Raw genomic sequence first — 14866 nt, forward strand, 5'->3', positions numbered from 1 at the left:
CACATATTTAGCTTCTGGTCCACTGTAACCTACAATTCCTCCTCTTCAGTACTGAAGCCTAGACAGTCATTCCTCAGTCTGTATTTGTGCATGCAATTATTTCATCCTGAATCCAGGACTCTACTCTTGTCCTTGTTGTATTTCATCTGACTGATTTCAGACCATTTCTCTAACCTATCCAGGTCACTCTAGATCTTAGCCCAACCCTCCAGAGTGCCTACAACTCCGCTCAGTTGGTATCATCTGAGAATTTGATAAACATGCACTCAATCTCATCATCAAAATCATGAATGAAAATGTTAAATAATACCCAACCCAGGACAGATTTCTGGGGAACCCCACTTGATACCTCCAACCTAACTGGGTATTGAGCCATTGATGACTACTACTCATTGAGCATAAAATATCAGTCCAGAGAGAGAACATAGGAATACTCATGACTCTGTAGCCTACTTTTTGGAGCAGTCACCTTCCTATAAAACATTTTTCATGTAAAAGTGAAAAAACCTTGCAACCAGTAGTGTAACAAGCAGTGGAAGAATGGGACAGAAGTCCCAGACATGGACTTAAAAAGGATGAAAAACTGCATGTTATGCTCTCTGGCTCTAGCCACTGACCTCTTATAGCCACTACCTCCACACAGGTAGTGGTTATGTGCTGCTCACAACCTTGGAATGGGACAGGATGATTCAGCAGCTGAAATTGCTACTAAACAGTCTTTTTGGGGATTCCTTTACCGAATTCAGATGCAAATGCAGCATAAAAATGGAATTTCTACTGATTCTTCAGTTCTGCGTTCTTGTTGAAATTCTCTTGTATCCTAAGTCTTACTTTCATTTCCCTGTTCACATGCTCCTTCAGAATTTGCATCCTTTCTAGATACTTTGAAATGTTTTTACTAACTGGAAATAGTAAAAAAATTAAACAGTCTGAAAATATTGTGTCTTGAATAGAGGGAAATGACTAATACACTGATGAGTCAGAGCCATTCATGTATACAGAGCCTACTCCCACAGTCTCTGCAGGTCCTTCTGCTTCATGTAGCAAATATTTGGACAAAAAACCCAGATTTCACTGTCCACAACATGCAGCCTGTTGAAAATTTGTGCCACTACCAGCCCCTCAACAAAAATGGTACAAAGTGACAATTTTTCTGTTCTTACTTATGCCCCACAAGCATTCAGCAATGAATAATATAATAAAGTGACAGCTGACTGTACATAAGGTACACAGCATGTTTTTTCTAAATGCAGTTAGACACAAAGCAATCATTTTAACCCATCTGAAACTCTCAGCTTTTCTGTTCATCTGACACAGGGACATAAAATATTACTACTAATACCAAGCTATAAAAAAATACTTTTAGAAAAATAAGGGAAATCTGAATGCACCTAAACACTGCGCCATCCAGTGAAACAAGTACTGATTGTTTTCACTTTACTTCTCTACTCACCTGGCTTCTATATACCTATTCATAGTATTATGAGTATGGGGGAGAGGGGAAGTAAACTAAACTGGTGAGACATTGACAATTTAGGATTGACACATGAACCAGCAGTTAAAATGCCTCTGAATATCCATCAAAAATACAACTAACAAGGGGAAACAACTGAAGTTCATGCAGGAGAAACAATACTTACCGATTACAGCTCTTCTGCAGGTACTCTGAGGCTTGTAGCCCTGAATCTTAATGCACTTACTACCCCAAGGAGGACATCACTGGGTTCATTTACAGGTGCCATTAAGACAACACGATAAATTCTTGTGCAGTATGCTCCAGAGTCAGCTGTTCCCAGGCACAGCATCTACACATGCGCCTGGGACTGCAGCAGTCTGAGTCAGGGCAGAGCAGCCCCAGGCTGACAGGGGACCCAGGGGTCAGTCCCAGTCTTTAGGTGGCAGCAGAGGGAGGCAGAGGGGCTGGTGGGTGCACAAGGGTGGTAAAGTGCAGAGCTAGGCAGCAGGCAGTCCCCACGCTTTAGCACCCTTATGCCCCAGCCAGTCTGTGTCACCATCTGCTCATGCGTTTCAGCAGTACCAGTGTGCTGCCATAAGGTAGCACAGTCTCTGACAGTTCTAGCTTATGGCAGAGCTAATTTACTGCACCCTAATACCAGCACATGTGTAGCTGACACTTTACTGCAAGGCTAATTATGTGATATGCTGCAGTTACCACTGGGGTCAGGATGAGGAGCAGGCAGAAGGGAAAAGTGCAGAGCAATCAGAATACAAGCTCAGTAAGGACAGCACCCACACTGGCCCAGGGTCAGACTCAGCACCCTAGAGACAGTTATACCTTACTGTAAGCCTGTAGAGACAGACAGAGGCTGGATCAGAGGGCTGCAGGGTACCCCCACAAGGCACTCCCACAAATTGAGGACCTGAGCCTAGCAATGTGAAGAGCTAGAGTGGTTAAAACTCTCTAGTTTCTGTCATCAGCCACAAGGGAATGACATGGCTTGTATCCAATCCAGTCACCTTTGATTCATCAGCCTGGATAACCAGGTACCATCTACAGCTACATCTACTGGAAGTGGCCTTAGGCACAAGTCTTGAGCATGGCTAGAATCCGCAGCTCAGTAGTGTAATGTCTTAGCCATTGCACTCTTTAACTAGTGCAATTAGGCATTTTTTTCAAAACCAGCTGTGATGATCACCACCACTTATTTTGTTGCAGCTGCTTTAATCACCTGCTGTGCTACTACACATCTTCTATGAAAATAGCACTAGCCCGGGTGTGATAGCCACTGTTTATTGGCAAAAGCATTGTGGTCACATTGGTATAAAGAATAATGCACCTGGTTACCTTCCAAACAGTACATTTAAAATCTTGATATAATAATACATTTTTAGTTTTTAAGTCAAGAGTAAAAACTCAGTCATATTGAATGAGCGCCAGGGATACAGCAATCTGCACTGTCCCAGACACTTTTAAACGAGCAAGTCCATCCCTTCTGGCTAGCATCAGCTGCAATATAGTGACGGCAGCATTTAAGATGAGCTAGAACATTTTCAAACCTACATGTGCCTACTAATTTAAGATTTCCAGATGGATTTACCATCTGAAAAATACTTGTGTTGAATGCTAAATCATTATATAGATTGAAAGAATATACTGTAAAGTTTTTAGAAAAAACTGTTGTGCATCATATTATAGAAAACCATTCACATTTCTCAGTTTCCTTTCTGAGACACAAGGGGATACATTCAAGAGAACGTAAGTCCCTCCTCATCCAGAAAGATTAGTCCCACAAAAAAATAATTAAGCCATTATGTATGCTCTCTATGCATAGTAATCTATAGATCCATCTATAATATCAATATTTCCTGCAATAGCTCAAGACCTTCCAAGCACACACGCTGCCATACTTCAATCTGTCTACAAAAATAGCAGTCAGATACCTAAATATCCTATTAATCACCTGAAAACAGGACTTGGATATCTTAAAGGGACAGTAATAAGACCCAAGATTTTATGCATCATTTCTGGATCACACGAAAAGGACTCACCCTAGGGAATGGATTTTAATTTAATTCTCTTTAATATAAAGTATGAAGACAGAGAACGCACAAAATTTAACAAGTAAACCATGAGGGTACTTTTAACATTTAACCATTTAATATTTAGAATTCAGACAAGCCTATGTTATAAAATAAGAACCCATCAAAATTTTAAGGCCAATACTTCCCTATAGATTGATAACAAGAAAAGAAAAAAAAGCTTTCCATGAAAAGACTTGTTTCTTCTCCTCCATTGGACTCTATTTTGTTGTCTTATCTCTCTCCTCCCCCTTGTCTGTAAATATCCTGTTTTTTAAAGAATGTATTGAAGTGCTGCGTCATGTTCAACTACTGAACTTGGAGGCAAGGAAATCAGTGCCCTGCTTTAATAAATTCTGAAATGCATTATAGTTCCTGTTCATTCTAATTAACATCCAAAATTCACGTCCAAACCTGACTGAATTTCTTGATCACATAAATACAAAAATACTGTGGTAGATCCAGTGATAAAACTTACAGAACTAATTTATATTAAACTGTCTTTAATGTTCTAATCATTTGTATTAAAAATGTGCTAAACCCAAAGTGTTATTTATTCCCATTACAATGAAGGTAACAAAGTGACCAATGATTATATTGCTTTTCAGAAAAGTTTCGTGTCTATGCAAAAGAAGTCAGCTTTGTTGATTTGCTTGTAATATTTTAATACTGAAACTGAACAGCAAATCAATTATTCTGAACATACAGACTCTAATTTGCTAAGAAGAGTGTACTGCAAGCTGTTTGTAGCAGGGACCAATTTTTTTCGGGGGGGGTTGGTTTTTCCAGTGTAAACAAAAAGTAAGATAAGTGAATTTAAATGAGTATCATGTAGATGATATTAGATAATACTGATGACCCAGAGGAAGGTTTAGCAGGCATGCACTCAATCAGCTTGCCCCTTTGCTGCTCTAGCCCTGTATCCTTTGTAACCAGAATAGCTTATTCTGCAATAGCTATGCTGACTGGCAGACAGAAGGACGTAAGTGCCTTACTCTCTTGCAACCCTATTCCACATAGACATTCTACAACTGGAGGCTGCATGCTACTTTCTGCAGATGCCAACTGTAAATGAATGTGAGCCATTGTGAGACAGGGAAGAGAGGAGGGGAAAGGGAAAATTGCTGATCATGTAAAATATAAAAGAGTATTGCAAGTGACATTATTCCTTATTACTCTTAATGGAAGACCTGCAGGGGTCTTTTCTTTCTTATTCTCTTTTTCTCTTGCCAAGGAGTTTGCTGCCTAAATAGCATATAGGGAAGCTGGTATAAATTTAAAAAAGTACCTGAACACATCATTCCCAGAGATATACCTATCCAGCAGGAAATTTGAGCAGAGCTTCCCCCCCCCCCCCCCCCCCCCATTACCTCTTTCATAAGATGCATTTCAGTACGTTTTCTCACTCTGAAGCATACTTATATTGATTTGAGCCAAGGAGTTGAAATACTGCCAAAATATAAACCTTTCTTTCTCCAGGATTCATTTTTCTCTTAGTTAATTGCTTTTATGAGTGTTTGTGACTTGCTATTATTGAATGCCAAAAGCTTAAGCTTTTTTACAGAAGTATGAAGACATGCTACAAGTATAGGCTGAAGGGAGTGGCTAAGGAATGTCTTTTATTAATTGCTACTGATAATAAAAAAGAGGAAGGAAGTAAACAAAACTGAAGAATTTTATGTTGCATTTAAAATAAAAACAAAATGCGAGTGTTGTGCAAAATCAAAATATTCTGTGGTAAAACAGAACACAAAAGTATTTGTTTCAGGGGGGTTCCACCTGACGCATTTTGTTGTTGTTGTCTTCTGTTTGTTTTGCTGAGCTGACCCAAAACAGCTTCTTTTGTCTCAAAATCAACCTTAGCCCACATTGTCCTATGACTGCAAATTGCTTCTGCCTAGCCTAATGCAAATGTAGACCAGGAAAACACCTGGGCCAAAGCAAGAGTCGAGAAGTTAGACACCTTAGCTGCCACAAGGCAATACACTGCACTAGGGAATGTTCACCTGACTTGAAATAAAACATTTCAAATACATTTTGTAACTTTGGTCCCATAAAACAATGGTATTTCTATTTTGAATCTGGATACAAAACAAAAATAGAATGTTGAAACATCAGGAAATTCTGCAGAATGGAAATTCTGAGTTTTGCTGAGCTCTAATAGTTAATAAAGCCAACTGTAAAAGTGCTATGATTTTGTTTGAGTGCTACAATGAATGGTGGATTTTTGTATGACAAGCAAAACAAGCTGAATATTCTCAGAATTTGAATATAGTACAAAAAGGCTACAATGAAGAGATTATTCTCAAACATTATCCATAACAAAAAGGTGAGTGAGTATAGTAGATTACTTTTAGTAATGGAAAAATAAAAAAATAAAAAGTAATCAAAGAAGTCTCCAGACATGCCACTATGGATTATTTGTTCCTTTCTTTCTGCTATATATTTTCTGCTCGCTGCTAGCTGCCCTACTGGCAGATGGGAGCAGGGGGGTGGGACCTCCCCTACCCCTACATCCCTTTCCAAGCCCCATGCCTCAATCACCCAATCAGGACATGGGACTGGGACCTGCCTCTGACCAGGACAGTTCCTGACCAGCCCTGGGCTGTGCAGGGAAGTGTGTATGTGCAGCCTAGAGCTGGCTGGGCACTGCCTGAAACAGGACAGTCCCAAGCACTTCCAGGCTGTACATGCTTCCCCGCACAGCCTGGACCTGGATGAGAACTGTCCCAGGCAGAGGCAGGTCCCAGCCAGCTCGAGGCTGGGCAACAAACTGTCCCCATACAAGGAGATCCTAGCCCCCTGTTCTATGATTGCAATTGGGATCATGGAGCAGGGGCTGAGGAGCTTGTTCCCAGGCCATGCTCCGTGATTGCAGAGCAGGGGCTGGGAACAAGCTCTCAGTCCCTGCTCCGTAATCATGGTCAGGGAGTGGGGGCTGGAAGCTCCCTGCTGCTGCAGCAGGGGGACATCATCCCCACCTGGCCACACAGGGTAGGGGCTGGGGAGCATGTTTCCCACCCAGCTCTGTAAGTGCAGAGCTTGGGGTGGGGGGGTTAGGGGCAGGGGAAACAGACTGGGCTACTTGTTCCTCCTCCAGCTCCATGCTTATGGAGCTGGGCAGGGAATAAGCTCCCCATCCCTGCCACCAGGGAGCCCCCAGCCCAATATTTGTGACCATGGGGCCACTGCTAGGAGACCCTCATCTCCCAACCTAGACTCCATGCTTGGCCTGAGAGATAAGGGTCTCCCAGGCTGAGACCCATGACCATGGAGCTTGGGTTAGGAAATAAGGGTCTCCCAGCCCCTGCTCCCAGATTGCAATCTCAGAGTAGGGGGCTTCAAGCTCTCTGCTGCCAGGGCAGGGAGACATAGTCCCCACCACAACTGCTGTGGTGGAGCCCACACCGGCAGCAGACAGCTCCCAGGGGTAGGGAGAAATCTCTCACCCTCTCATGGGTGGCTGACCAGGATTTTTTGCTCCTGGTCAGGTGTCTACATGAATACTATGATGCCATTACTAATGTCAAATAAATTTGCTACTTGCATTTGCAGGTAGAAAATGTACCCAGTACTTACTGGGGGGGCAGGGATTTACTGTGAAGTAAACCCATGCACATGTAAATGGACATGCTTACTTTGCAGTAAACTATGCTAATGCAAAGTTAAGCATCTCATGCAATGTGCTCTCTGAATACAAGTAGTGCAGGTGCTGTTGATATCTGTTAATATCTCACGGGGGAAAAAATTAAGTATATTCCTTACTTGTAAAACTGAAAAATATTTGATCAAAAAAAAAAACAAACCTAGAACAAATCATGGTGTTGCAAGATGTTGTCAGCATCTCATTAAGAGCATCTATCTAAAAATAAGTGCTTCTACAAGCTTCAGGACATTAAAGTCTAGGGATGCAGCAAAATACTTAGGAGAATGTGTCAGAGGAGTTGCTTATATCATTTACATAAATGAAGAACAGCTGCCAACTGAACCATGGAATCACATGCACAATAAACACCCCCTAACTTTGTTGCTCAAAGACTATAGTAGTATGTAAATGAAAAAGCATGGCTGCTTTGAAAAGTCTTTTGCACTTATAAAGTTAATTACCAACCCTCTTTCACGTTTCCTGTTTTAAACTGCCAAATCTCTGAATAGGTGCATATTTTCCAGTCACCAATCCCAAAATGTTGTCAAAGACACCCTAAGACAAAAATCTTCTGTAAAATACTGCAAACATGGCATGCTAAGTTAACTTAACCACTTCATTTATGTAAGTTTCAAAAATGCCATGTAGTACTCTACTAAATTATTTGTGGTTTGACAGAGAGAGATTAGTTATTAGACTGATAGGGGTGAAGGGTAATGAAGGGGCAGATACCAGAAGAAAATAAACAAACACACAGTGCATTTTCACTGCTTGCACTTCTGACCTAGAGTTGGAGTTGTACAGGTTTGTGGATGAAACTCATAGAATTGTAGAAAGTTAGGGTTGGAAGGGACCTCAGGAGGTTATCCAGTCCACATCCCTGCTCAAAGCAGGACCACCCACAATGAGATCATGCCACACAAAGCTTTGTCTACCCATGTTTTGAAACCCCCCTAAGGATGGAGCTTCCACCACCTCTCTGGGTAACCCGTTCCAGTGTTTTACTACCCACCTAGTAAGAAAATTCTTTCTAATATCTAACCTAAATTTATCTTGCTGCAACTTGAGACCACTGTTCCTTGTTCTGTCATCTGCCACCACTGAGAATAGACTAGCTATAAAATGATCGAATGCCTGATCCACTTCCAATGGAAATTCAGCACTTTTAGATTAGGTGCTTCAATATGGGTTTTGATGGTTTGTTTAAAGTAGTCAGATGTGAAACTGTATTCCTAGGATACTGGTAATAAAAGCTTTCAAACCTCAGAAAGTGTAAAAACATTAGTTTCAAATTTTGAGCAAAAAAAATAATATGACAATACTTTTGAAACATATGCTTTATTCAGCAATAATATCCAGAATTTAACACAATCATTTGAGGGTTACAAAAACTGGATTATGCATTTGTCCAGATGGGAGCATAAGATCAACAAGTCTGACTTCCTGCATATTACATCCTATTAAATTTCACTCCCTCTATTACACCTCATAATTTGTGCTCAACTAAGATATTAGACAGATGAAGCAAATATCCCACTTTAGGAGTGCAAGACAACTTACTGTACTTCAGCTTAAAACTGCTTCATCTGTTTTCTCCCTCCCACAATAAGTGCAAGCTAAACAGAAATAATTGACCATTTCATTTTGGGATAATAGTAAATGAAACTAAATAAGAATAATTTATTTCCAATAGAAGAAACAGCCAATGTGCAGTCTCAAACATTTACTGCTTGATATCAAAGTTTACACTTTTCTCCATTAAAGGGCCTTTTAGTAACTAAGAAGTTCCTAGGAAAGTGGACTTGGACATATCCTGTATGCATCTACACACAATAATGCTGAATCAACTATACTGGCAAAATTAGCTGTGGTCCTTCACATTCCAGAAACAAATGGATTTTCTAGATGCATACATCTCTTGCTTCTCACCTAGCATGGGTGATGTGTAGGGGGTGTATATGGACCCCCTGAGATCGGCTGTGCACCCCCTGGAAGCACCAGCGGTGAAACCAGAAGTGCACTGGCTATGCGACCAGCCACTGAGGGGGACACCCCCTCCCGCCCCCACCATCGGCGATCTGGTGCTCCACCTCCCCAGGACTCGGAAGGCACCAGTCACCCATGCCATCTAGTTCATAAGTTTGAAATACATTTCTCAGTATTGTTTGTGCTTTCTGTTCAGTTAAGGCTGAATGTGACAATTGTTTCTATTCTTAAAATCTGTACAGTGATCCATTTGTTATCATGTATTTCTCAGTTTAATTATGGATGTTACTGTAATATTCAAATTTTAACTAAGAATCTTTTATCATGTAGATGTGCCCACTGACATTTATGAGACAGTAGCCTAGTAACAGTAGCCTAATAACACTGCACAGTAGTGTGCCAGGCAAAAAATGTGCTAATGTGCTACTTCGTAGTAGTATTAGGCTATTGTGCAGTACACATCACTAAAAACCTGTGTGCCAGCACTACTGCACAGTAGTGCAAGTTACTGAGCATTGATTTAGTACTTAACCAAGTACTAAACTTCATGCACAATAACTACAGTGCATTAATGAAAGTGTAGACATGCCCAGTAGCTATTAATATGTTCTACTATTTCAAAATTCTGTCCCGGTAAGAATAATTTTTTTCTGAATTATCAATTTCTTACTATACCAAGTCACCTTCTCAGTCAGACATTGTCTGCACCTGCAACAGCCCTACCACCATCTACCATCTGTGTCCAGAAAAAAAAATAGAAGTGGTTAGATTGAGATCTGGAGTGAACACCATTAGAGGGCTCATGACCTATTTGACAGGCTAGTGACTGATTTCATACATTGTCTCTCCTTGCTATTTAGCATGTCTGGCATAGAGAAGCTTTATATTAGAAGTCAGGGAAAAAAAAAGATTTACAAAAATGGATTAACAGAAAAATAAAATTATGCACTGTTTTAAAGAAGTAGAGAGCATTGATGCAATTCAGGTGCTTAGCTGTTTGATACATCTACTCCACTGATTTCCAAACTGTGTTCTATGGAACCATGAGGTTCTTCAGAGAGATTGGGAGTAATGGCAAAATTGGGTTGGGAGGCAGTGCACTGCCATCATTGGTCCAAGTTGCTTGGCTCTGTGTCAGCTGACATGGATCACAGAGCCAGGGATACGAGTTCCACAGCAGAAGCAAAGATATGAAAGTGTTTTGATCCTTCAGAAAGTTTGAAAACCACTGGTCTACTCTGAAACTGCAATAGTGAAACTGTGCCAAAGTAATTTACTTCTGAATGAGGCAGGGTGGTGAGTTACTTTGCTTTAGCATCACTTACTGTGAGTTAGTAGTAGGCAGACAACAGTTAAACCAGATCAGCCGGTTCATATTCCCCAGTGGTAGTTTCATAGGTGTTAAGGGCTGGAAGGGACTTTATAGATCATTGGGTCCAGGCCCCCTGCACTTGGACATGAAAAACTGCTGGTATGAAATGACCCCAGCAAGGTGGGCATCAAGACAATTCTTGAAGATCACCTGGGTGGATGACTGTACCACCTCTGGGGAGAGTCTGTTCCAAACCCCTGGCACTTGACTTGTAAAGAAGTTTTTCCTTATGTCTAGCCTGAAGCAAACTCCAATCAGTTTGTACCCATTATTTCTTGTCCTCCCCTGGGGTGCCTTGGTGAATAGATGCTCCCCTAAGCCCTGATGTACGTCCCTGATATATTTATAGGCTACCACCAAGTCCCCTCTCCAATCAGTTTGTACCCATTATTTCTTGTCCTCCCCTGGGGTGCCTTGGTGAATAGATGCTCCCCTAAGCCCTGATGTACGTCCCTGATATATTTATAGGCTACCACCAAGTCCCCTCTCAGTGTTCTGTTCTCCAGGCTGAACAGTCTCAAGTCCTTCAGCCTCTCCTCATATGACCAGGTCTCTAATCATGCATGTGACCCTCCTTTAGACTCTCTCAAGCTTCTGCACATCCTTTCTGAAGTGTGGCGCCCAGAACTGGATGGAGTACTCTAGTTGCAGTCTCACCAAGGCTGAGTAGAGCAGGAGGATGACATCCTTAATCTTGCTAGAGATGCCTTGGTAGATGCATGCCAGTGTTTGATTAGCTCTGCCAGCTATGGCATTGCATTGGTGGCTCATGCTCATTTTGTTCTCTAGCATGACACCCAGGTCTCGTTCAGATGTGGTGCTAGCAAGCATAGCACTGCCAAGCCTGTAAGCGTGTTGTGTATTATTTCTCCCCAAATGGAGCACTTTACATTCAAATGACGTCAGGTTGAGGTCCAGCCACCTCATCAGCCTGTCCAGGTTGGCCTGTATTGCCAGACTGTCTTAGAGTGTGACCATGCTCTCCCATAGTTTGGTGTCATCAGTGAACTTTGCCAGTTCACTTTTAATACCTGAATCCAAATTGTCGATGAACATGTTAAAGAGCACTGGTTCAAGTACTGACCAGTGGCATCCCTCATGGTTCATCTTGATGACTCAGTTCCATAAATTAATACCCTTTTGGTCCTACCACGGAGCCAGTTAACTAGCCACCAGACCATAAAGTAGTTGAGGCCACATTTCCCCAATTTAACCATGGAGATATCGTGAGAAACCAAGTCAAAGGCCTTTCTGAAGTCCAAGTATATGACATCAACCTCATTTCCCCTATCCAGGTGGCAAGTTACCCAACGGTAGAGGAAAATGAGGTTAGTCTGGCATGATGTGCCCATAATGAAGCCATGTTGGCTGTCCTTCTGAATACTGCCTTCAGTTAGCCTGTATGTGATGGATTCTTCGATAATTTTCTCCAGGATTTTACCAGGGATTGAGGTCAAACTGATAGGCCTATAATTTCCTGGGTCCTCCTTTCTCCCTTTATTAAAAATAGGTGCCACATTGGCCTTCTTCCAGTCTTCTGGGACCTCCCCCAGAAGTCTTCAAATGCCACGAGTTTTCAAATAACTTTGTCATAGGTCACACAATGATGTCGGCCAGTTCTTTTAGCACTCCCAGGTAAAGTTCATCTGGTCCTGCTGACTTGTATATATTTAGCCTTTGTAGGTGTTCCCCCACAAGATCTATGCCAGCTATAGGAGAGTGGTTGCCCCCACCATGATCATCCTGTGTCCTGTCAAGCAGGCTAACATCCTTGGACTGTAAATCCCCCATCCAGCATTAAAAGGGTATAATTGTATGCCTATGCATGCCCCCATTCAAATTACAAAATGATAACTTGGATAAATACTACGAATCTTTCTAATATGGATTTTATTTCAATTTTCTATAATGCACATAAAAACTAGCACTTACAACTTTTTTATATCACATAAAAACAGAGACCAAGGTTTCAAGTACAGCTTGATAGCTCTCTTATCTATTATCCCCCCACCACTGGTCTTAAGTTTCATAACATTTTATGGAAAAAAATCATTTAATAGGCTAAGAGCATGCTTACCTTGCAGTCACAAGAAATAATTTTAGTACAATGTAAAGATAAAATCCAGAACTCTGAGTTAGGTTAATTTACAAATCAGTAAATATTCGGGATACTGTGCTTCAGACTTAGATACCTGACCTGGAGTTAGTATGCATTATTATTAACATTGAGATACTGAGGCATAGAGAAAAGAAAGGTCCCAGAATGAATAAAGAACAGGATATAGGTGTTCAGTCTGAAGGGCTATCTTATCCAAGCTGTGGAGTATAAGCAAGATCTGCAAGATGGCATGCATGTCAGTTTTTGTTAATTTCATCATTAATGACAACGGTTGTATCAGTAAAAGATCTTTTTTGTTCCTCTTCAGTGAAGTAAAATGGAACAATGCTGAGCTAGCCTGTCCAGCAATATGAAAGCAGCAGCATTCGTGAAGCAGAACAACTGTCAATCAAGAGAAAATGGGCAATTTCACATAAATCTCAGAATAGGAAGAATAAAAATAAATTTTTTACTTCACTTTTCTGAAAGTTTTCTTTTAATTTTACAAAAAATATATAGACCAACATACAAAAGAGCCACATGAAAATGTAAAAAAAAAGAATTCGTAAATCTAAATTTCACAGCTAAGAAAAAATCTGGATAAAAGAAGAGGGGGAAAAAAGTTCAGTAATTTACACTTGTGTTCTCATAGTGTTGAGCCCCAGCTCAAGTCTGGGATCGTGCCCGGTATGCAAAAGCCAATAAAGATACCAGGGGTGAAAGTATAAAGATTTATTGCTAGCAATACAAGGTGCAAGCGGAATAATTTCACGTAACAAGCACACAGATTCTTAATTCTAAGCATCTTTTATACAGGAGTATTGGACCTTCATAAGCATTCTTGTTTGCTAATTGGTTATAAGGGAGTGACGCAAGGAGTTCTTTACTGAGCATGTCTCTATACCTGTGTTTTAGCTATGTATCTCGTTTCCATACATGTATGTTTCATTAGCATACTTTCTCCCCACCTAGGGGTGTGAATCTTAATATTTAAAACAGTTCTTTGCCCTAGTCCACTAATTCTGTTTTTGTTTTCAAGCCTCCTTTATCTAAGACTGTCTTCTCCTTATCATTGCAGATGGGCATTAGTTACATAACAGAGACTTTTGCTTGGGCTATGTGTAGTGGTTTCTAGGTCAAACCTGACATTTTCCCCCTCTGGAGCATTTTTAATTATTTTTATTATAATTGCTCCACTCAATTTGTTTCAACACAAACCTAGTATTCTCAGCTTTCTTCGTTTGTAAAATCATTTGATTCACCTTAGGTCTGAAGATAGATAAGACGACAGGTGAACATTGTATACATAGGATATTTGATTGGTCTTGTTACAAAGGATTCTTCTACCTTGGTTCAATTTGAAGCAATTATTAGTACAATTAACTATTAGGAAACATTCAGAAGCATTAGCTGTTGCCTGAACCCGTACGGAAAACATGTCTCTATTCTTCTCTTTTACAATAGTCCCCCACTTATATATATTCTGATATGTACTTTTCTTCTCTACATTCTTCAGCATAGTATAATTTTGTAAAATTTTTAAAGGGGTTGGTACTGCGATTAAGCATGAGGTAAAAACCAGGTGAGCATTGATCCCTCCCGCTAAGCAGAAGTCCGTTCTATTTAAAATTTCCCGGGCCAGATAAATCCAGACATTTTCCTGAGGGTCAAATTTTTGTTGTAAAAGGGTTTCCCCTCCTATAAGTAGGAGTGGACAGATCAGGGTGCCCCACAATAAAACCTTGAACAATTTCATAATAAGGCTTATAAAACTTAATCAAAGATTGTCAAATTATTCAAAGTTCCTTTCTTTTGAATAGGAATTTCAAGTCTCTTATTGGCTCCACCTTCCACTGTTCTCTGTCTCCGGTCCCGGAGTCTGCAGGGATTCCTTCTTGTTCTGGTCCAGCCACCGGCTTTAGGCGACTGGAATGTATCCAAGTCTTGATTCCTTCGAGCTTTGCGGCCGTCGGGGTCGTTAGAAGTACCCTATATGGGCCTTTCCATCTGGCTCGAAGTGGTTCCTCGTTCCAATCTTTCACAAGGACGTAACTCCCAGGTAATAATCGATTTCCCAGGGCAGGATACTGGTCCTGTGTCTGCAGCACGTCCCGTACCTGCTGATGGATGGAAGACAAAACAGAAACCAAGGACCATACATATTCTCTAATCATTCCCTCTCCTAAAACATGTAACTGTTGTTCAGTACCCATGGGCAGACTCA

This window comes from Alligator sinensis, unplaced genomic scaffold (assembly GCF_000455745.1).
Source record: "Alligator sinensis unplaced genomic scaffold, ASM45574v1 scaffold1199_1, whole genome shotgun sequence".
Classification (NCBI taxonomy): Eukaryota; Metazoa; Chordata; order Crocodylia; family Alligatoridae; genus Alligator; species Alligator sinensis.